Consider the following 24,151-nt stretch of genomic DNA (forward strand, 5'->3'; position numbering starts at 1 on the left):
AACAAAGAAAACGTCAGCAAAAAAAAAAAAAAAAGGCCTACAAAATGACAGCAATAAACTCATATCTATCAATAATGATACTGAATGTAAATGGTTTAACTGCACCCATTGAGAGACACAAAGTGACAGAATGGTCAGAAAAAAACAATATCCTGACTACAAGAGACACACCTTAGAAACAAAGACATAAATATATTAAAAATCAAAGAACGGAAAAAATATATCAAGCAAACAGCAACAAAAAAGAGCAGGAGCGGCAAAACTAACCTCAGATAAACAAGACTTTAAAACAAAATCCACCATAAAAGAAAAGGAAGGACACTGTATAATGATCAAAAGGACAATGAACCATGAGGACATAAACATAATAAAAATCTACGCATCCAATGACAGGGCTCCAAATCACATGAAACAAACTCTAATAGCACTGAAAAGAGAAATTGAAAGTTCCACAATAATAGTAGGAGACTTTGACACACCACTCTTGGTAAAGGACAGAACTCTAGAAAGAAACTCAACAAAGATACAGAAGATCTAAAGGCCTTAATCAACCAACCTGACCTCACAGACATACACAGAACACTCCATCCAACAGCAGCAAAGTACACATTCTTTTCCAACACATGTGGAATGTTCTCCAGAATAGACCACGTCTTTGTCCAGAATAAACAAAGCAACTGTCAACAAAATCCAAAACACTGAGATAATACAAACTATCTTCTCTGATCGCAAAACCATCAAAGTAGAAATTAGTAACAGAAAGAGCAAGGAAAAAAAATCAAATACATGGAAACTGAATAACACTTTGCTTAAAAAACACTGGGTAACAGAAATCAAAGAGGGAATCAAATACTTCCTAGAATCTAATGAGAATGAAAACACATCATACCTAAACCTCTGGGACACAGCAAAGGCAGTCCTCACAGGACAATTTATAGCAACAGACGCGCACACCAAAAAGAAGGGACAAAGTTAAAACACTAGCCATACAACTCAAACAAACAGAAAGAGAAGAAAGGAAATAAAAAAGATCAGAGCAGAAATAAATTAAATAGAGAAGAGAAAAACAACAGAAAGAATAAACAAACCCAAAAGTTGGCTCTTTAAAAGGATCAAGAAAATGGACAAACCATAGGCCAAACTGACAAAAGAAAAAAAGTGGGGACACAAATAATCCAAATAAGAAATGAAAAGTGGGACATTGCAACACACCTAACTGAAATAAAAAGGCTTATAACAGAGTACTATGAAAAACTATACTCCAACAAATTTGAAAACCTAGAGATAATGGACAAATTTCTAGAAACACACTATCTATCTAAACTAACACAAACGGAGATCGAAAATCTGAACAGATCCATAATAAGAGAAGAGATTGAAAAGGTAATTAAAAACCTCCCATCCAAAAAAAGCCCTGGCCCAGATGGCTTCACTGGAGAATTCTACCAAACATTCAGTGAAGAGCTTACACTAGTACTATTCAAATTATTTCAGATCATAGAAAAGGAAAGGATATTTCCAAATTAATTCTATGAAGCCAGCATAACCCTGATACCAAAACCAGGCAAAGACACCACAAAAAAAGAAAATTATAGGACCAATATCTCTTAGGAATATACATGCAAAAATTCTCAACAAAATTCTAGCCAATAGAATTCAGCATTACATCAAAAAAATAATACATCACGACCACGTGGGATTCATACCAGGTATGCAAGGATGGTTCGACATTAGAAAATCAATCAGTATAATCCACCACATAAATAAAAGGAAAGAAAAGAATCACATGATCATCTCAATCGACACAGAAAAGGCACTCGATAAAGTCCCACACCCATTCCTGATAAAAACTCTCAAAAAATAGGAATACTAGGGAAATTCCTCAACATAATAAAGGACATCTATACAAAACCAACAGCCAACGTTCTTAACAGAGAGGCTGAAAACATTCCCCCTGAGAACAGGAACAAGACAAGGATGTCCTTTATCACCACTCCTATTTAACATTGTGCTGGAAGTCCTAGCTACAGCAATAAGGCAAGAAAAAGAAATAAAAGGCATCCAAATTGTTAAGGAAGCAGTAAAACTGTCCCTATTTGCAGATGATATGATACTATACATAGAGAACCCACAGGACTCCACAGAAAACTACTGGAACTAATAGAAAGATTCAGCAGAGTAGCAGGATACGAGACAAACAAACAAAAATCAGCTGAATTCCTACACAACAATAAAGAGAACTATGAAAAGGAAATTAGGAAAGTAACACCATTTATAATTGTTCCTAAAAAAATAAAATAACTGAGGAATAAATCTAACCAGGGATGTAAAAGACCTCTACAAAGAAAACTACAAAACACTACTGCAAGAAACCAAAAGAGATCTACATAAATGGAAAAACATACCATGCTCACGGATAGGTAAGACTCAACATTGTGAAAATGGCAATTCTACCCAAAGCAATCTACAAATATAGTACAATCCTGATTAAATACCAACAGCGTTCTTTAATGAGATGGAAAAACTAATCAATAACTTTATATGGAAAGGAAAAATGTCCTGGATAAATAAAGCACTATTGAAGAAAAAGAATAAAATAGGAGGACTCGCACTACCTGACCTCAGAATATACTATACAGCTACAGTAGTCAAAACAGCCTGGTACTGGTACAAACAACAGATACATTGACCAATGGAACAGAATTGAGAATCTAGATGTAAATCCATCCACCTACGGTCACCTGATCTTCGACAAAGGCCCAAAGTCCATCAAATGGGGAAAAGACAGTCTTTTTAACAAACGGTGCTGGCAAAACCGGATGTCCATCTGTAAAAAAATGAAACAGCACCCACATCTCACACTGTACACAAAAACTAATTCAAAATGGATCAAAGACCTAAATATAAAACCAAAAACTATAAAGACCATAGAAGAAAAAATAAGGTCAACACGAGAGGCCCTAATACTCGGCATAAATAGCATACAAACCATAACAATACACAAACACAGGAAGATAAGCTAGATAACTGGGAATTTCTAAAAATTAAAGATTTATGCTCATCAACAGACTTCACCAAAGAGTAAAAAGAGAACCTACAGACTAGGAAAAAAATTTTGGGGTATGACAAATCTGACAAAGGCCTAATGTCTAAAATCTATAGGAAAATCCAACACCTCTAAAACAAAAAGATAAATAATTCAATTAAAAAATGGGCAAAGGATATGAACAGACACTTTACTAAAGAAGGCAATCACACAGCTAACAGACACATGACGAGATGCTCGAGGTCACTAGCCATTAGAGAAATGCAAATCAAAACTACAATGAGATACCATCTCACCCCAACATTACTGGCAAGTAGAAAAAAAAACAAAATAACAAATGTTGGAGAGGCTGTGGGGAGCTTGGAACTCTTATGCACTGCTGGTGGGAAAAACTGTACAAACATTTTGGAAGACTATACGGCACTTCCTTAAAAAAGCTAGAAATAAAAATACCATATGATCCAGCAATCCCATTCCTAGGACTATATCCTAGAGAAAAAAGAGCCATCACACAAATAGACATATGCACACCTGTGTTCACTGCAGCATTATTCACAATAGTAAAAAGATGGAAACAACCTAAATGCCCATCAACAGATAAATGGATAAACAAATTATGTACATACACACAATGGAATACTATGCAATGATAAAGAACAATGATGAATCTGTGAAACATCTTACAACATGGATGAATCTAGGGGGCATTACGCTGTGTGTAATAAGTCAATCACAAAAGGACAAATACTGTATGCGACCGTTGTTGACAACTCATGACAAGGTTTACACACAGAAACAATCAATCTTTGATGGTTATTAGGAAGGGGAGGGGTGGGGAAGGAAAAACACTAACTAGACAATATATAAGTGGTAACTTTGCTGAAGGTTAAGACAGTACACAATTCTGGGGAAGTCTGCACAACTTGACGAAGGCAAGGTCACGGAAGCTTCATAAAACCAAAACAAACACTTTGCCATCGAGTCAATTCCAACTCATAGCAACCCTATAGGACAGAGTAGAACTGCCCCACAGGGTTTCCGAGGAGTGCCTGGTGGATTTGAACTGCCAACCTTTTGATTAGCAGCTGAACTCTTAACCACTATGCCAGAAGCTTCAAAGACACATCCAAACTCCCTGAGGGACCAAATTAGTGGGCGGAGTTCTGTGGACCATGGTCTCGGGGGACATCTAGCTCAGTTGGCATAACATAGTTTATAAAGAAAATGTTCTACATCCTACTTTGGTGAGTAGCATCTGGGGTCTCAAAAGCTTGTGAGCAGCCATCTAAGATACTTCACTGGTCCCACCCTGTCTGAAGCAAGGCAGAATGAAGAAAACTAAAGACACAAGGAAAAGATTAGTCCAAAGTTCTAATGGATCACAACTACCACAGCCTCTACCAGACTGAGTCCAGCACAACCAGATGGTGCCCAGCTACCACCACTGACTGCTCTGACAGGGATCACAATAGAGGGTCCCAGACAGAACTGGAGAAAGATGTAGAACAAAATTCTAACTCAGATAAAAAGACGAGACTTACTGGTCTAATAGACACTGCAGAAACCCCCAGAATATGGCCTCTGGACACCCTTTAAACTCAGTACTGATGTGACTCCTGAGGTTTATCCTTCAGCCAAAGATTAGATAGGCCCATAAAACAAAATGAGACTAAATGGGCACACCAGCCCAGGAGCAGAGATGAGAAGTCAGGAGAGGACAGGAAAGCTGGTAATGAGCAACCCAAGGTTGAGGGAGGGAAAGTGTTGACACGTCATGGGGCTGGCAACCAATAACACAAAACAATATGTTCATCAATTATTTCATGAGAAACTAATTTGCTCTGTAAACCTTCATCTAAAGTACAATAAAAAAAAATGTTCAATAAACTGAAGGAAAACATGCTATCAATAAGAGAACATAGAGGGAATCTCAACAGAAAAAAATTCTAGAGCTGAAAAGGACGATAACTGAAATAAAATATTCACCAGATGAACTTGACAGCACCTGAAGATGTCAAAGGATGAAGCAGTAAACTTGAAGATGAATTAATAGAAATTACCAAATCCAAAGATCAGAGAGAAAAAAGAATGAGGTAAAATAATCAGAACATCAAAGACCTGTGGGACAATATGAAGCAACCCAACATATGTGTAATTAGAATCTCAGCAGGACTGGTAAAAAGGGTAAAGAAAAAATATTCATAGACACACTGGCTGAAAATCCCCAAATCTGATGGAAAACATTAGGCTAAATTCCAGTAAATTCAATGAAATCTAACCAAAATAATAAACACAAAGAAAATCTATCTTAGCTGTAACAAACTGCTGAAAAGCCAAAGATATAGAATGAATCTTGAAAGGGGTCAGGGAAAAAAATGACACATTCCATATAGAGGGAAAAATGATAAGACTGACTGCTGAATTCTCATCAGAAACCACTGGAGCCAAAAGAACTGGAACAATATATTCAAAGTACAGAAACCAAGAATTCTATTTCCAGTAAGGCCATACTTCAATAATAAATGCAAAATAAGGACATAACCAAACAAAAACTGAGATAATGTGTTGCCAGCAGACCTTAACTACAAGAAATTCTAACAGAAATTCTTCAGTCTGAAGAGAAGTAACACCAGATGACAACTCAGATCTATAGGAAAGAATAAAGTAAATATATAGGTAAGTATAAAAGATCACATGTAAGCTTTCGTTTCTTCTCTAATATATATACTTATGACTATGAAAAGCAACCACCACCTGCCTGTCAGTTTGTTATACTGCAGTGTCTTGCATGTTGCTATGATGCCAGAAGCTATGACACTAATATATCAAATATCAGCAGGATCACTCATGGTGGACACGTTTCAGCGGAGCTTCCAGACTAAGATAGGCTAGAAAGAAAGGCCTGGTGATCTACTTCCAAAAATTAGCCATGAAATCCTATGTATCACAGAATACTGTCTGAGACAACTCACTTACTCTGTAGGCATCATCAGGAGGGACAAGTATTGGAGAAGGACATTATGTCCGGTAAAGTGGAGGGCCAGTGAAGGTGAGGGAAACCCTCAATGAAATGGATTGACACAATGGCAGCAACGATGGACTCAAACATACCAATGATCATGAAGATGGTGCAGGACTGGGCAAAGCTATGTTCTGTTATACATGGGGTCACCATGAGTTGGAGCCAACTCAACAACAACTTAAAGCAAAATTTGTAACTCTGAATTGATAGATTTACAGATATTTGTTAAATATATGGACCTACTGACAGCATAAAAGAAGCACAAAGGAAGGGGATAAAAATAGAATTACACAGTTGAAAGATTCCTATATTTTATGAAAAGTAATTAAATATTTCAACAGATTGGTACATGGTTAAAATATATAGTATAATCCTTAGAGCAACTATTAAAAAATGATGCAAAGAGAAATACCTAGAATGCCACTAGAGAAACTAATATAAAATTATATCTAAATCTATATTTATCTAATCAAATCTGCAAAGACCCTTTTTTCCTTATAAGGTAACATTTATAGGGTCCAGGGATTACAGCCTGATATCTTTGGAGGCAGGGCATTATTCTGCCTACAACAATATTCCTTGGGGAAAAAAAAAAACAAAAACTCTTTAAGAAGCTTCATATAAGGAAGAGTCAAGGCCCTACTCAAGGTTCATCGGAATTTTCAAATTTGGCCATGAAGAGTTCTCACAAAGCCTATTCTCTCTTCCTCCTGCCTCACAAAAACACTGCCTTATGGAAAATTAGTTCCATTTACCCTGCTTCTTGAAAGTTTGTGTCAAACCTACATCAGGGGTGCTCTTACAGTTAACTCACATGTGTGTGTACCTGCCACTAAAGTTTGAAAAAAGAACTGTTGGTTTTATCAAAGTAGATAAATTTCTTTACAAAACTCTGTTCAGCTGTCATTAGCAAGCATCCATAGAAACCGTGGCACACATCCTTAGAAACTGTGAAAGGTAACACCGTTTTTAATGGTGGAAAATTATTTGGAAACCATATATCTGACAAACATCTAATGACGAAAATATATATGAAACTTCGACAACTTAACAACAAAAAGACAATAAGCCAATCATAAAATGGGCAAAGGACTTAAACAGACATTTCACCAAAAAGAATATTAAAATGGACCAAACACATGAAAAGAGGCTCAGCATCATTAGCCACCAGAGACATGCAAATCAAAACAACAATGAGATACCATTTCATTCCCACTATGATGGGTAAGATAAAATAAATAAATAAATAAATAACAAATGTTGGGGAGGATGTGGGGATACTGGAGCACTTATCCATTGCTCCACCTCGTGTCTATCAGTTTGTCATACTGTGGTGGCTTATGTGTTGCTGTGATGCTGGAAGCTATGCCACCAGTATTTCAAATACCAGCAGGGTCACCTATGGAGGACAGGTTTCAGTTGAGCTTCCAGACTAAGACAGACTAGGAAGAAGGACCTGGCGGTCTACTTCTGAAAAAATTGGCCATTGAAAAACTTATGAATAGCAGTGGAACACTGTCTAATATATGCCAGAAGATGAGCCCCTCAGGTTGGAAGGCACTCAGAAGACAACTGGGGAAGAGCTGCCTCCTCAAAGTAGAGTTGACCTTAATGATGTGGATGGAGTCAAGCTTCTGGGACCTTCATTTACTGATGCAGCACGACTCAAAACGAGAACAAACAGCTGCAAACACCCATTAATAACCGGGACATAGAATGTATGAAGTATGAATCCAGGAAAATTGGAAATCGTCAAAAATGAAACAGAGCACATAAACATCAATATCCTAGGCATTAGTAAGCTGAAATGGACTGGTATTGGCCATTCTGAATAGGACAATCATATGGTCTACTATGCTAGGAAAGACAAACTGAAGAGGAATGGCATGGCATTCACTGTCAAAAAGAACATTGCAAGATCTATCCTGAAGACCAATGCCGTCAGCGATAGCATAATACCCATAACGCCTACAGGAAGATCGGTTAATACGACTATTATTTAAATTTATGCACCAACCACTAAGGCCAAAGATGAGGAAATGGAAGATTTTTACCAACTTCTGCAGTCTGAAATTGATCGAACATGCAATCAGGATGAATTGATAATTACTGGTGATTGGAATGCAAAAGTTAGAAACGAAGAAGGATCAGTACTTGGAAAATATGGCCTTGGTGATAGAAATGATGCTGGAGAATGCATGATAGAATTTTGCAAGACCAATGAATTCTTCATTGCAAATACCTTTTTACAACAACATAAACGGTGACTATACATGTGGACCTCACCAGGTGGAATATACAGGAATCAAATTGACTACATCTGTGGACAAAGACGATGGAAAAGCTCAACATCATCAGTCAGAACAAGGCCAGGGGCCAACTGCAGAATAGATCATCAACTGCTCACATGTAAGTTCAAGTTGAAGCTGAAGAAAATTAGAACAAGTCCACAAGAGTCAAAGTACGACCTTGAGTATATCCCACCTGAATTTAGAGACCATATCAAGAACAGATTTGACACGCTGAACACTAACGACTGAAGACCAGACAAGTTGTGGAATGACAACAAGGACATCATACATGAAGAAACCAAGAGGTCATTCAAAAGACAGGAAAGAAAGAAAAGACCAAAATGGATGTCAGAAGAGACTCTGAAACTTGCTCTTGAACAGTGAGTACCTAAAGCGAACGGAAGAAATGATGAAGTAAAACAGCTGAACAGAGAAGACTTTAAAGGACAGCCCAAGAAGACAGAGTAAAGTATTATAATGACATGTGCAAAAAACTGGAGTGAGAAAACCAAAAGGGAAGAACATGCTTGGCATTACTCAAGCTGAAAGAACTGAAGAAAAAATTCAAGCTTTGAGTTGCAATAGTGAAGGATTCTATGGGCGGAATACTCAACGATGCAGGAAACATCAAAAAAAGATAGAAGGAATACACAGAGTCACTATACCAAAAAGAACTGGTCGACGTTCAACCATTTCAGGAGGTAGCATATGATCAGGAACTGACAGTACTGAAGAAAGAGGTCCAAGCTGCAGTGAAGACACTGACAAAAACCAAGGATCCAGGAATTGACGGAATAATAACTGAGATGTTTCAACAAACGGATGCAGCGATGGAAGTGCTCACTAGTCTACACCAAGAAATTTGGAAGACAGCCACCTGGCCAACTGATGGAAGAAATCCATATTTATGCCCATTCCAAAGAAAGGTGATCCAATCGAATGCAGAAATTATTGAACAATATCATTAATATCATATGCAAGTAAACTTTTGCTGAAGATAATTCAAAGCATCTGCAGCAGTACATTGGCAGGGAACTGCCAGAAATTCGAACTGGATTCAGAAGAGGACGCAGAATGAGAGATATCACTGCTAATGTCAGATGGATCCTGGCTGAAAGCAGAAAATACAAGAAAGATGTTTACCTGTGTTTTATTGACTATGCAAAGGCATTTGACTGTGTGGATCATAACAAATTATGGATAACATTGCAAAGAATGGGAATTCCAGAACACTTCATTGGGCTCATGAGGAATCTGTGCATAGATCGAGGCAGTCGTTAAAACAGAACAAGGGGATATTGTGTGGTTTAAAGTCAGGAAAGGTGTGTCAGGATTGTATCCTTTCACCATACTTATTCGATCTATATGCTGAACAAATAATCTGAGAAGCTGGACTATATGAAGAAGAATTCAGCATCAGGATTGGAGGAAGACTCATTAACAACCTGCAACATGCAGATGATACAACTTTGCTTGCTGAAAGTGAAGAGGACTTGAAGCACTTACTGATGAAGATCAGAGACTACAGCCTTCAGTATGGATTACACTTCAACATAAAGAAAACAAAAATCCTCACTACTGGACCAATGAGCAACATCATGATAAATGGAGAAAAGGACTGAAGTTGTCAAGGATTTCATTTTACTGATACACAACACTCATGGAAGCAGCAGTCAAGAAATCAAATGACATACTGCATTGGGTGAATCTGCTGCAAAAGACCTCTTTAAAGTGTTAAAAAGCCAAGATGTCACCTTGAAGACTAAGATGTGCTTATCCCAAGCCATGATGTTTTCAATCAACTCATATGCACGGGAAAGCCTGGCAATGAAATAAGGAAGATGCCTTTGAATTATGATGTTGGTGAAGAATACTGAATATACCATGAACTGCCAAAAGAACAAATAAATCTGTCTTGGAAGAAGTACAGCCAAAATGCTCCTTAGAATTAAGGATGGCAAGACTTTGTCTGACATACCTGGGACATGTTAACAGGAGGCACCAGTCCCTAGAGAAGGACATCATGCTTGGTAGAGGGTAAGCAAAAAAGAGAAAGACCCTCAATGAGATGGACTGACACAGTGGACGCAACAATGGCTCAAGCATAACAACAATTATGAGGATGGCGCAGGACCCGGCATTGTTTCATTCCTTTGTACATAGGGTCACTATAAGTTGGAACTGACTCGAAAGCACCTATCAACAACAAGGAAGGCCAGTTAATACGACTATTATTCAAATTATGCACCAACCACTCATGCCAACGATGAGGAAATTGAAGACTTTTACCAACTTCTGCAGTCTGAAATTGATTAAATATGCAATCAAGATGCATTGATAATTACTGGTGATTAGAATGTGGATGTTGGAAACAATTAACAAGGATCAGTAGTTGGACAATATGGCCTTGGTCACATAAATGACACTGGTGATCATATGATAGACCTTTGCAAGACCAATGACTTACTTATTGCAAATACCTTTTTTCAACAACATAAATGGCAACCATACATGTGTACCTCGCCGGATGGAAAACACAGGAATCAAAGTGATTACATCTGTGGAAAGAGACAATGTAAAACCTCAGTGTCATCAGTCAGGACAAGGCCAGGGGCCAACTGCCTAACCGAACATCAGTTGCTCATATGCAAGTTCAAGTTAAAGAAAACAAAAATCCTCTCAACTGGAACAATAAGGAACATCATGATAAACAGAGAAAATATTGAAGTTAAGGATTTCACTTTACTTGGATCTACAGTCAACGCCCACGGAAGCAGCAGTCAAGAAATCAAACAATGGATTGCACTGGGTAAATGTGCTGCAAAAGATCTCTTTAAGTGTTCAAAAGCAAAGATGTCTCTTTGAGGACTAAGGTGCATCTGACCCAAGCCATGATATTTTCAATTGCCTCATATGCATGCAAATGCTGGACAATGAATAAGAAAAACTGAAGAATTGATGCCTTTGAATTACGGTGTTGGTGAAGAATACTGAATATACCATGGACTGCCAGAAGAGTGAACAAGTCTGTCTTAGAAGATTACAGCCAGAGCGCTCCTTGGACATGAGGATGGTGAGACTTCATCTCACGTACTTTGGACAGGCTATCAGGTAGGACCAGTGCCTGGAGAAGGACATCATGCTTGCTAAGGTAGAGAGTCATCAAAAACGAGGAAGATCCTCAAAGAGATGGATTGACACAGTGGCTGCAACAATGAGCTTAACACAGCAACGATTCTGAGGAGGGCGCAGGAGCAGGCAGTGTTTCATTCTGTCATACACAAGTTCGCTAAGAGTTAGAACAGTCTTGACAGCACCTAACAACAACAATCCATTGCTGGATGGAATGCAAAATGGTGGAGCCATTATGGAAAACAGGGTGACGGTTCCTCAAAAAATTAAAAATAGAACTACCATATGATCCAGCAATTCCACTCGTAAGTATATACCCAAAAGACTTGAAAGCAGAGACTCAAAAAGAGACTTGTACACCAGTGTTCACTGTAGCACTATTCACAATAGCCAAAAGGTTTAAATAACCTAAATGCCCATCAACAGATGAATGGATAAACAAAATGTGGTACATACATACAATGGAATACTACTCAGCCAGTAGGAGAAATGAAGTCTTCATACATGCTACAGCACAGATGGAGCTTGAAGACATTATGCTGAGAGAAATAAACCAATCACAAAAGAACAAATATTGTATGACCTCACTTATATAAAAAGGTAAATGCATAGAGATCAAAGTTTATTAGTGGTTACCAGGGGCAGAAGGAAAAGACGGGTTAACAGTGATGGAAAAATCACATTGAATTAAGGGTTTGAGTTGCACAGCCGATTATTGTAATTGCTGTCAATAAGTTGTACACCTGTAAAAGTTGAATTGGCAAAATTTGATATATTTACAACAATGACAAAAAAACAGAGTAGCTATTGAGGCGGCTTATGTACAACCAAACACCTCATGGGATTTGGTTCCTTGGCTTGGAGGTTTAGGGTCATAGTTTCATGGGATATCCCAGTTAACTGGATTAATAACATGTTAAGTGCTTCTGTTCTAGCTCCTAATTTGTTGCGTAGTGCTTGGGGTCTTAAAAGTTTGCTAGTGGCCATTCAAGGCACAACAATTGGTTTCTATTCACCTGGAGCAACAGAGGAAGAAAGAGTCAAGAACAGCAGGACGATATGGCATGTGTGGCTAACTGACTCCATGAACAACTGCTTCCTTTGCCAAGAGACCGGAAGAAGTGAAAAGTGTCTGGCTAACATTACTGAATATTTTGATCAAAGATTCCATAGAAGAATTCTGAACAAAGGGAGGAAAATGCATAACAGAATTTAAAATTCTCATGGACTCTAGACTTTCTGGAGCCATGGAGAGTGGATGAACCCCTGAAACTATTGCCATGAGATAATCTTTAAACCTTAAACCAAAAATATCCACTAAAGTCATCTTAAAATCGAACAACAGTTCAGCATAACTAGTAAAAAGTTCTGCCTTGAGCACTGTGCTCTTTAAGAACTATAGATATGGGATCAAACTGACAATAGCAACTTGAAAGATTAGATAGGAATCTTAGGGGGCAGTGAGTTTATGCTAATGAGGGAGGAAGAACTCAGAAAAGGAAGGTGAGAATGGTTGCACAACTCAAACGATGTAATTAACGTCACTGAATTGCATACGTAGAAACTTAAACTGGTGTGCTTTGCTGTGTATATTCTCAACAACAAAATAAAAAACAGAAAATCCTATGGAGCTCAGTTCTACTCCACACATGGTGTTGCCATGAGTTGGAATCAACTGGACAGCAACTGGTTTTGTTATATTAATTAGATCATGCCCTGTAGAGTGAGTCCTAAATCTAATCACTTCTGAGTTATAAAAACAGCAGAATAGACACAGAGACACACATACAGAGGGAAGACAGACGCCAAGGAATGCCAAGGAACTCCAGAGGCTAACAACAAAGAAAGCTATCCCCCAGAGCCATGCCCTGAACTCACACTTCCATCCTCCTAAACTATAAGAAACTAAATTTCTGTTCTCTAAAGCTGAAAAAAAAAGGTAGAAAAATTATAAACAACCTGAATCTACACAGTAGTCAGTATTTGTAAACAGTTTGTAGTTAAGAGTGATTGATCTTGGGTGGTGGGATTGGGGGGATTTTTTTTTTCTTCTTTATACTTCTCTGTTTTTCCAAAATAATCATTTATTACTTTTAAATATTAAGATCCTTTCATATAATATATAATTTTTTTAAAAAAGGTTACTTAATGACTGTTTCCTGAAAAGTATCTATTAAAATCTAGTCCCCTCAAAAAAACCCTTCTGAATCCTACTATCCTAATGAATTTTTAATCTTTTTCATACCAAAGATACAGTATAGGAATTATAGAAGAGATTAAAAAATTTATCTAAATTACAATTTAGAACTGATGTTTAATTTATATTCACTACAGAAAATTCGAGGAGCCCTGGTGGTGCAGTGGGGTTAAATCGCTTGGCTGCTAACCTAAAGGTCAGCGGTTTGAATACACCAGCTGCTCCACGAGTGAAAGATGTGGCAGTTTGCTTCAGTACAGACTTACAGACTTACAAGACTTACAGTCTTGGAAACCCTATGGGGCAGTTCTACTTTTTCCTATAGGGTCACTAAGAGTCGGAATTGACTCCATGGCAACAGGTTTGGTTTCTTTTTTTAGACAGAAAATTCTATGCTGGACACTTGTAACATTTACTGATTATTAACTACGACATTTGTAATAGCTTTGGTTGCAATATAGGTCTTAGATAAAAGCATAATGCAATATTATGCAATTGTTTCTGAGAATAACAGATGTGTCTTATGTATCTACTCAAAGCACAAGAACAAAGCTCTCTGGTCCATATAAATACTGTACACGCTACACGTTTTATGTGATCAGTTTTTCCTTCTTTTTGTTAATGTAGATAATTAAGAGGTGAGAAAAAGAAAGTTCTGAGTTAACAGAAACGTAACAGGAAATATTACTAATAGGAACTCTGGAAAAACTCAAATTTTCTCCTTGAAGTGAAACCATCTTCTGATCAGTTTGCTATCCACGCTTTTTTTAAATAAAAACCTGTGAAGGTTGAAAATATAAATCAAAGAAAAAAGGATGTTCTTAATGTTAAAAATACTTCTTTTGTACACAAAAACATTGGATACTGTGTTCTTTTTAGGATTAAAATTCTAATCTGCTTAACTGGAGAAAATCATCAGTACTGTAATGCTCTGGGTTGTCTTACTTCAAAACAACTGTCCTCTTTATATCAAATTCTGTCAATGATAAGGCTCTTCCTTTCCCACAGGAGGCAACTTCAGGAGCAGCTTTTCTATTCTGACCTCAAGTCAGGAAGGAAAAAAGTTGCTTTTCTTCCAAACACTCAGTATATCTTCCAATATTCATTCCAAATTTTTCTCCAAAAAAGGAAATCTTTATTTAAAATAATAAAAAACTCTCTATACTGACTACAAATAGGCAATATTAAAATAATGATTAGAAACAAGTGAGAATAAGGAAAATGCTATTTATTTTCAAATTAAGTACTATACCTATATAAACAAAAGATTTAATATAATCTTCACTAACATTTTTTTAAATTGCTCAATTATTTTTAGATATAGCAGGTCATGACTTCATATTATTTTCTATCATATTCCCCTCAACTAAATGAACGTGACCATAATACATTAATACCAGTTATAACGTTTAAAATATCCAGATATATTATTTTTAATGTAAATAAACTTTCTTTGTATACTTAGATCTTTGTAAAATGCTGACTAAACAACGTTATTTTTCACATATTCTATAACATACAAACTTGACATCTATTTGCACAATTAACCACTGTTTAAAAATGAGGCTGACACCTTAAGACAAAATGAGAGACAACGAAAGTATAATTATGGTATACCTATAAAATACATTTTCTCTCCCAAGAAACCAAACCAAAATAATAAGACAACTATATTAAGGATTATTTACTAGTGATAACAACCCAACTATTAAGAAAAATGAGTACCCTTTTCTACTGGTATAGAAGGATGAACAGAAGAAACCTCCAACATTTCAGTCAATCTCCAGCCCAGTAACTGGTGATTAATGAGTAGGAGTGGAAGTATAGAAGTCTACTTCATTTAGCTTTTACATAGCATTATAAAAGGAGATATTTCTTCTTAATGTTATAATAAATGCTTGCTCCACACTTTTTATTTTTAAATTTCTTTTTAAATTTATTATTTTATTTAATTTTTAAAAAGAATCACTGCAGAAAACACTGTCACAAATACTTCACTGGGTGCACTTCCGTATGTTATATGTATCAAGGCCTGGAATCCTGAGGTCATAATTTAACCAAAGATAAATGGGAAAATGATAAAAATAGGAAAGGATCAGAGATTCACAGATTTCAATGCAATTTGATTTAATAAATATTCAGCACCTAGTTTTGAAGGTCACCCAGAACATCTTGAATAAGTTATTTAACTTCTTTGTGCTTCAGTTTCCTCATCAAAATGGCAATATTATTATTTACCACATACAGCTGTGAAGATCAAATGAGGTGATATGTAAAATGTTTATTAAAAGTGCCTATATAATAGGGTAGTCTCTGGGTGGTACTTAATGTGCTCAGCTGCTAAATGAAAGGTTGGAGGTTCAAGTCCACCCAGAGGCATCTAGGAAGAAAGGACCGGTGACCTACATCAAAAAAAACAGCCACTGAAAACCCTATGGAGTATATTTCTACTCTGACACACATGGTGTTGTCATAAGTCAGAGTTGACTTGACAACAATTGGTTTTGTTAATAAACACCCAACAAATGGCTGTTAATTCTAGTATATTTATTAATTAACATTACCAATGCGTTTCCTTTCTCTGGTGACAGAATGAAAAATTTTGTTTTCAAAAATTTAATTCCTAAATCAGCGAAGTAGTTCTATAGAAATGTATATACTCTCCACTTGCTCATCAATATAAGTGGTAAATTTCATGTCAGTGGGTTCTGTAATTTTGAAATAAATTACTCGTTCAAAAACATAAATTAAGGTTAGATTGCAATTATGTGTTCTAATTTTGCTCTTATTCATTTCTTTCTCTTATAGTTTCACTTTCTAGGAAGTTTGCTTTCCGTAGGCAACACAAAGGAAGCAACAGCTAAAGCGTTAAAGAAGACTGACCCTATCATAAAGTCTAGCTCAATACAATAAAATACTGGCATACACTCACAATAATCTATGCTATCCCTTTATATTGTACTACTATTTACTGTATGATAAGATCCTATTTTTTTACAGAATGAATTAGGGTGAAATACTACTATAAATATTTCAAAAAGCAAATATTTTTTAAAAATTAAAAATTCAATCCAAAACTTGTTTCAAAATATTCTATCTCATAAAGAGCTAAATGTAAAATATGAAAAATTCCTTCTATTCCCCTTTAATAATGAAATCAAGCATATATAAAAAAATTATAAAAAGTATTATTCACATTTTATTGATCACCTTCATTCATTAATGTAGCATTTGTATTAAAATATGAATTCACATAAAAAAGAAATACAATTATATTGTGAAATGGTCACAAATTTTCTCTGAACTGTAAAATTCAAATAACCAAACCAAACCCACTGCCGTTGAGTCGATTCCGACTCATAGCAACCCTGCAGGACAGAGCATAACTGCCCCATAGGGTTTCCGAGAACAGCTGGTGGATTCAAACTGCCGATCTTTTGGTTAGCAGCTGAGCTCTTAACCACTGCCCCACCGGCTCTTAATCACTGGTAAATACACACACATGGTAATTTCATTCCTCCAGAGGTATATGCTGTATATCAAGGAAATGAGATGGCAAATGTCTACTCTATGTAAAAGACCCTTGAAGAGGCTACAAATCCTTTGGTCCCTAACTTTTCTCAGATTACTGCCTTGATGGTACTCATATATGCTACAGATTTCTTCTCAGGAAAAATGTATATTCAAATATATGCAAAATGTAGCAGATAATTTCAGGAGCTTCATAGACCTTCTGAGGACAGAAGCCATACAGGTTAAAAATCCTTATATAGACCCTTGATATTCAGTGACTATTTTCACTGTGACCCAAAGAACCAGGGTCTGTGGTAATTTGTCATTTTGCTGAGGCACAGATTTCAATCACACCAAGCGAAAGCTGTAAGGCTGATGTGAAGTAGCAAGTCACTCAGGTAGTGAGGGAGACTGGCATTCACATCTCCGTTTGATTCTGGCATCTTTACAACTCATCATCAGTAGAATAATTGTCAAGAAGTGTTATAGTGGTATCATTAATATATTCAGAAGGTCTTTGAACTTTTCATAATAAAAAGAGTACACTGTGTTTTCATATCCAAAGGCTCCTTAGCAAGTTATGTAAAAGAATGCAGGTCTATAAAAGATGACAAGCCAAGAGACTAATGAAATAAAGTGTATTATCTTCACAGTCATTTATTAACATATCTATTAAATCCTTATATTATAGATGGTACTTCCTAGTCATTATGTGGTTTACAGAGAAAACATAAAAGACACAAACCTAATATTCTAAGAGCATTCAATATTATGCACGGACCTTAGTTATGACCATAAAGAACCACATGACAGAAATTTTATTACGGACAGCCTAAAACAAAGTAGTTATAAGTATCAGACATATTTACAATATTCTTCAGTTCCTATAATCATAAAAGTTCTAACATGGGTTTGCTGATAGCCTTCAATGTCTGTCTGTACTACTACCCTGTACCATGATATTAACGCAAGCCATTAGAAATCAAACTAGTTTGCTTAAAATAAAAAAGGTTGGGATTATAAAATGTGATGAATTCATTATCTAGTTGCAACAAAATACCAATAGTAATTTCTTGAAATAGGTACAGTTGACATGGTTTTTTTTTAAATTAGAAGTTCTACACGCCCATCACCTTGGCCTACCTCTTCACTTTAGATCACTTGTCCCTCTCTACCTACCCCCACTCCACCCCTTTCACACACTGTGTTTCAGCACCTCCCGTCATTGAAACTTCATTCCTAATGGTCAATCCCTTTGCAGGCAACACTGTGCAAAAAGTCCCAGCCTCTGGCACCACCACCATCTGCCTTGGATATGAGGGTATATTTACTCCTACTCCTCAAAAGATGGAAGAGTGCCTAGAGAGAGAATTATTGCTTCTACTCCTAGAACTTTAGGAGTGGAAAACAGTTTCTGGTTTTTCAAATTGGAATTCTGATGGTATTTTGCCATCAAACCACTGCTACAAATGGTTCCTTCACTTTATGGTACTATTCATATTATTCTAAGTTACATTATGGATCAAATAAACTTTTGAGAGTTGGATTACAAACTCAAATGTTATTTATCAAGTTCTTTTTCAGGGGGAAAAGTTTGAACTAAAATAATGATGACTTACTGTGTATGGTGTGTACAGGACACTGTGCTAAGTAATTTACATATATTCTCATTTAATCAATATACTGAAATAGGTATTATCGCTGTTTTATAGGTAGTAAGAAAACCAAGGCTCAGAAAGGTAAAGCAACTTGCCAGAATTAGAATTCAAATGCAGTTCGAGCCAACCCATGTCTGTGCTCAGTCATCACACTTCACTGTCCATGTGTATTTTGAGTTTTAAATATCACTGTACAATGGACTTTGTATAATATAATCTGATTTCACGAATTATTGACTGTGTGTGTGTAATGTAGTTACAGAGAGACATGTATTAAATTTTTTTGTTTTCGTCTTTGGAATCCATGAATTAAAAATTCTTTCAGATATTTCAAAGAAACTGAAAAATCTGCTGTATGTGATTTGTGCTTTATTAGAAATTCCTTTACACAAATCATAGTGATATATGAATGAGTAAAAATAGTAATATAAAAAAAAATCATTACTAAGCTTTTTTTTTTAAAGGAGCCCTGGTTGCGCAGTGGTTAAGCACCTGGCTGCTAACCAAAAGATCTACAGTTCAAACCTTTCAGCCACTCCAAGGGAGAAAGATGTAACAGACTGCTTCCATAAAAAGTTACAGCTTTGGAAGCCCTATGGGGCAGTTCTACTCTGTCCTATAGGGTCGCGATAAGTCGGAATTGACTAGATGGCAATGGGTTCAACGGTTTTGGTTTACTAAACTTTTTAATTTAACAACATGATCTCCTGGGAATATATCCATCAGCAAAACTGAATTTTACAAAGTTAATGGTAATTTCAAATAGTATTAACTTTCTTCCCCCAAACCTCTAGGTCAATCCCTGCAGAAGAAAGGAATTATATTGTATTTTTTCCCTGAACAAATACTTTATAAGCTATGAAAATGTTTCAGTCTTCTTAATTTTGTTTTTGAGTTAAATTATTATTAAAAGTAACAACAGTGAACCTAATAATTTTACAGATTAACACCTAATTATTGTTGTTATTGCTCGTATTTTTAACATGTAGGAGGAAAAGTTTCCTAAATCTCAGTGGTAAGTAAATTTGGGTCGCATTTAAATATAGCTAGACTATTCCTAATCTCTGAAATGAGGAGGTTGTAAAAACAGAAATAGGTAAGGAAAAAAACAGCTGCTAAGGTTATAGAGAAAACAAAAACTGACAAAGAGTTGCTGCTGAGAGTCTGAACAATAATTAGAATTTTTGATTCTATGAGTATTTAACATAAAATAATTCTATTATAATTTTGTGTTAATTTAGAAAAATTTAAATTCCTAACAAAATATATAGAACACTAAAAAGAAGTTAAAACTAACATTAAACATAAACAATGACTTCAAACATTAAATCTCCCTCCACGATTCTGTTCTTGTGCCCATGCAACATTACCACCTTTTCTAGAGGCAGAGAAATAATCTTAGACAAAGGAAAAACAACAAAACAAAACTTACTCACTTCTATTTTTTTACAAACCATGCAAGAAGACAAAAAAGTCCTTTAACCTACAATGAATGATTGTGATAAGAAAATTCTACTATTATAAGCACTTGGACAAGATATTCCAACAAGTATGTTTTGACTGGGTTGACAGAACATGTTTACAGAGATAACCAGGGCTTAATATGATTCAGCAAAACTGTTTAAATAGCTAGAATAGTTAATTAGGACACAGCTACAGCCACTTGAAAAAGAGAAGCCCCAAAGTAAGAAGGAAGGTACGCTATCTTGATAAACTTAATGGAACACTATAAAAATCTGTTTTATTTATTTAGTTATTTTAGTTATTCTTTTATACACAGTAGAGAATTAGCCTTTGATAATGTAAAACATTCGATATGATTGAGTAGATGCTAAAAGCTAAAACAATAGTTTCAATACAAAATGTTTTCCTTTCTGATTTAAATAACTTTTACAGAACAATGAACTTAGCAAAGATATATATTATTTTCCTGCTGCTTAAAGCTACACTGAAGTGTTATTTTAAAATGTTGGAAGAATGATTCTTGCAAAAATTTATGTAATGCATAGAACTTCAATGTATTAAAAATGCTTGACCTCTATTCAAAGTCACACAAATAGAATCAATGGATTATGAAACTCCATTGTGCATTTATAAAAGATCTCAGTGCTGTTACTTTTACTATGTTTCTGTGTTAAAAATACACAGTTTTGAAAGGTAGCATTATTATTTACTTTGGTAAACATATAAAAAAAAACTTGCCTCTTTAAGTTCTTTACCATGTTTAGAAAATGACTCTGATATGTTTATTTTTTCCTAAATATAGCTTTTGTTTGAATAGACCAGACTATTCCTGCATGTCTCTGTTTCATCAGATAGATATCCAAGAAAGAAGGATTAAATAAAAATGTTAAACCAGTTAGATATTTTTTCCTTCTCATTGCTAGCTAATCTTTTAAAAATAACATTTTAAATTATTTAACTAAGAAACATTTCAGTTTATAGAAAAGAACAAAAAATGATACTCCTGTACTCAGTAGAGGATCAGGGAAGAGGAGGACCCTCAAGGAGATAGACTGACAAAGTGATTGCAACAATGGGCTCAAAGACAGCAACGATTGTGAGGATGGCGCAAGACTGCGTAGTGTTTCGTTCTGTTGTGCACAGGGTCACTACGAGTCAGAACTGACTCGACGGCACCTAACGACAACAATATACTCAGCCCAGATTTATCAGATGTTAAAATTTCACCTTGTTTCATCTCTTTTTTATAAATGTTAATTATAAACTCAGCTAAAGCCCTATCTACCCACATTTTCCTCTTCTTTTCATCCTCAGAGGTACCCCCAATATGATTTTCTACTTTTATTACATAAAACATATAATATTGTTCTGTTGTAAAATTTTACAAAATTTTTACCAAACTGTCCACATCATTTTGCAACTTGTTTTTTTTTTGTTACCACATTTATGAAACTTATTTATGTTGATAACATGAAAATCTAACTCTTACACTTTGACTGCTGTATGATGTCTCAGTGTATAAATAAATCTGTTTAATTATCTAGTTAGGATACAGTGCCATACTGTTTCACTTTTTCACTATTACAAATGTAATGATCACCCTGTACATGTACACCATTCTCTGGTGTTGATACCTAGAAACATCAACCACAGAGCCATAGGGAATGTACATTTTTTAAATTACTAGGTATTATGTAATTGCTCTTCAAAGTGACTGTACTACTTTGCCACTAGAGATGTATAAAGGAGTTCTCATTTCCCTACATAAATATTTGGTGATATCAGACTTTCACTTTTTTGTCAATTTGATAGGTGCCAAACGTGTCTTGATGTTTGTTACCTGATATTCCATAGGTTCATCAGTAAAATTACTGATAAAAAATTTTATATGTATAACTCAGTGCTGATATTGTATTTTAATAATGTTTACATATTTTAATTGTCATTTTCAACTTGCAGTAACTCAAAATATTTAAAAATTGAGTTTTTATGTCTGGAAATATAATTTCTCTCTCTTAAGCAATGTTCTAGTTTCATCATCAGGTATGACAACAACAGCTGTTAAAAGGGGCTTAGCCTCTTCATCTTGAAATTATTTAATTTTGGGGATTCTATTAATCAAAAACAAAGAACTTCAGAGTTTTATGCTATAAAAGTACCTGGTGCTATGGCAAAAGGTAATATTAAAGGTATTATAATGACTTATAATTTTGTCTTCCCACATACACCTTGATGAAATTCATGGTTCCAACCTTTGCTCACCCAAAGCTCTTTGTACATCACTTGTTTTACTCAGCCTGATGTTTACTGCTCCTTAACTAAGTTCAGTTCTTTTAAAGCAGGGATTACAGCACTCTAATACTTTTAAGTAAATGTTTTACTGAAGTATTACACACACATACACATATATATGAAAGTGAACATATTATAACCGTAGAGTGTGATGAATTTTCCCAAAGGGAACACATCTGTTCAAGGTACAAAACATTACAAACACAACAGAAGTCCCTCTTCATGTCCTCTTCTAGTGCTACCCATTTAAGGGTAAAACACTATCCTGACTTCTAACAACAAAGATTTGAACTTTATATAAATAAAATCAAACAATATGTATTCTTTTGCCTCTAGCTTCTTTCACTACACATTATATTTATGCAATTCATACATGTTGCTAAATACAGCTATAGTTCTTATGTTTTCATTGACGTACAGTATTTCATTGTATGACTATGCCACCATTTATATAGGTATGTACCCAACTCAGACATTTGCTCACCAAAAGACATCAACAGTAATGTTCATAGCAGTACTATTCATGATCATTCCAATACAGAAACTACCCAAGTGCCTATCAATAGCCGAACGGATAAAAAGAAGTACTTATATCAATTTATATCAATATAAGGAAATTTTGCTCACAACAAGCAGTTGTTTTAATTATAGTACAAGTACTTGGAATCCAGCAATTGTAGTTATAAAAATGCTTTGTTAAAAAAAAAAAAACTGAATTTAATTACTACAATATGCTTTCTGAACTCAGTTCAATACAAACTACATTCATTTCCACACTTCTGCTGTGTGTGTGAAAGCTAGGATATATTTACATGTAAATATTAATATATGAAGTAATTAATAGATCATTTAATCTACTCTGTAGTGGTAGCCAAAATTCTCTGTCATATCCATATGTAGATAGGTTGTTGGGGAATATCTTTTCTACAACAAAAAAGTAGCAAACAATATAAAGGTTACTTTGAAATTTAACTCCTAACACTTTATATCAAGCTATGAAATATAGTAGCTATGTCTGTACATATGTGTAACATTCAATTGCATTTAAATGCACAAACAATTATTTCGTGTATAACTAATACAAATACACTGTCACTGCCATCTGATCTTTTATATATTCATTAACTTATCCTATATTTTTAGCTGTACTTTTAGCTTTCAAATGCTTCCTAATTGTAAAGGTTTTGTTACATTTTATTTACTAGAGCATTAGGAGTTGAAAAGTATCTAAGGGTCTCCTATATTTAAGTAGAGAACAGGAAACAGAATTTATGGTGTCTCTTTTGGATATGTACTCTTACAGTGTTTTAAAAGTATACTTTTTTTTAAAAGAAACAAGTCATTTACATGATAAATTTAAGTTTTCACTTTAGGGACATATACTGAATGATATTCATTAAATATGCAATTTAGTTAGTTCAAGATTCCATAAGAGTTGACTTGTCATGGGGTTGTTAACCATTGTCATAGGGCAATATGTGTACTAACTGTTTAATGAGAAACTATTTGTTCCGTAAACCTTCATCTAAGGTACAA

The 24,151-nt window shown here is 35.2% G+C and overlaps 1 protein-coding gene and 1 long non-coding RNA gene across 9 annotated transcripts in view; one reads left to right on the forward strand and one right to left on the reverse strand.

The window, feature by feature from the left end:
- Nucleotides 1-24,151, reverse strand: part of COMMD10 (COMM domain containing 10) — a 216,060-nt gene that overhangs the window by 72,755 nt on the left and 119,154 nt on the right. The window lies entirely within an intron of this gene.
- LOC111820706 (uncharacterized) lies at nucleotides 19,522-24,151 on the forward strand. The gene is made up of 2 exons (XR_002824219.1): nucleotides 19,522-20,555; nucleotides 21,298-24,151. It is a non-coding gene; the product is annotated as an uncharacterized LOC111820706 (long non-coding RNA).

This window comes from Trichechus manatus, unplaced genomic scaffold (assembly GCF_000243295.1).
Source record: "Trichechus manatus latirostris isolate Lorelei unplaced genomic scaffold, TriManLat1.0 scaffold00047, whole genome shotgun sequence".
NCBI lineage: Eukaryota > Metazoa > Chordata > Mammalia > Sirenia > Trichechidae > Trichechus > Trichechus manatus.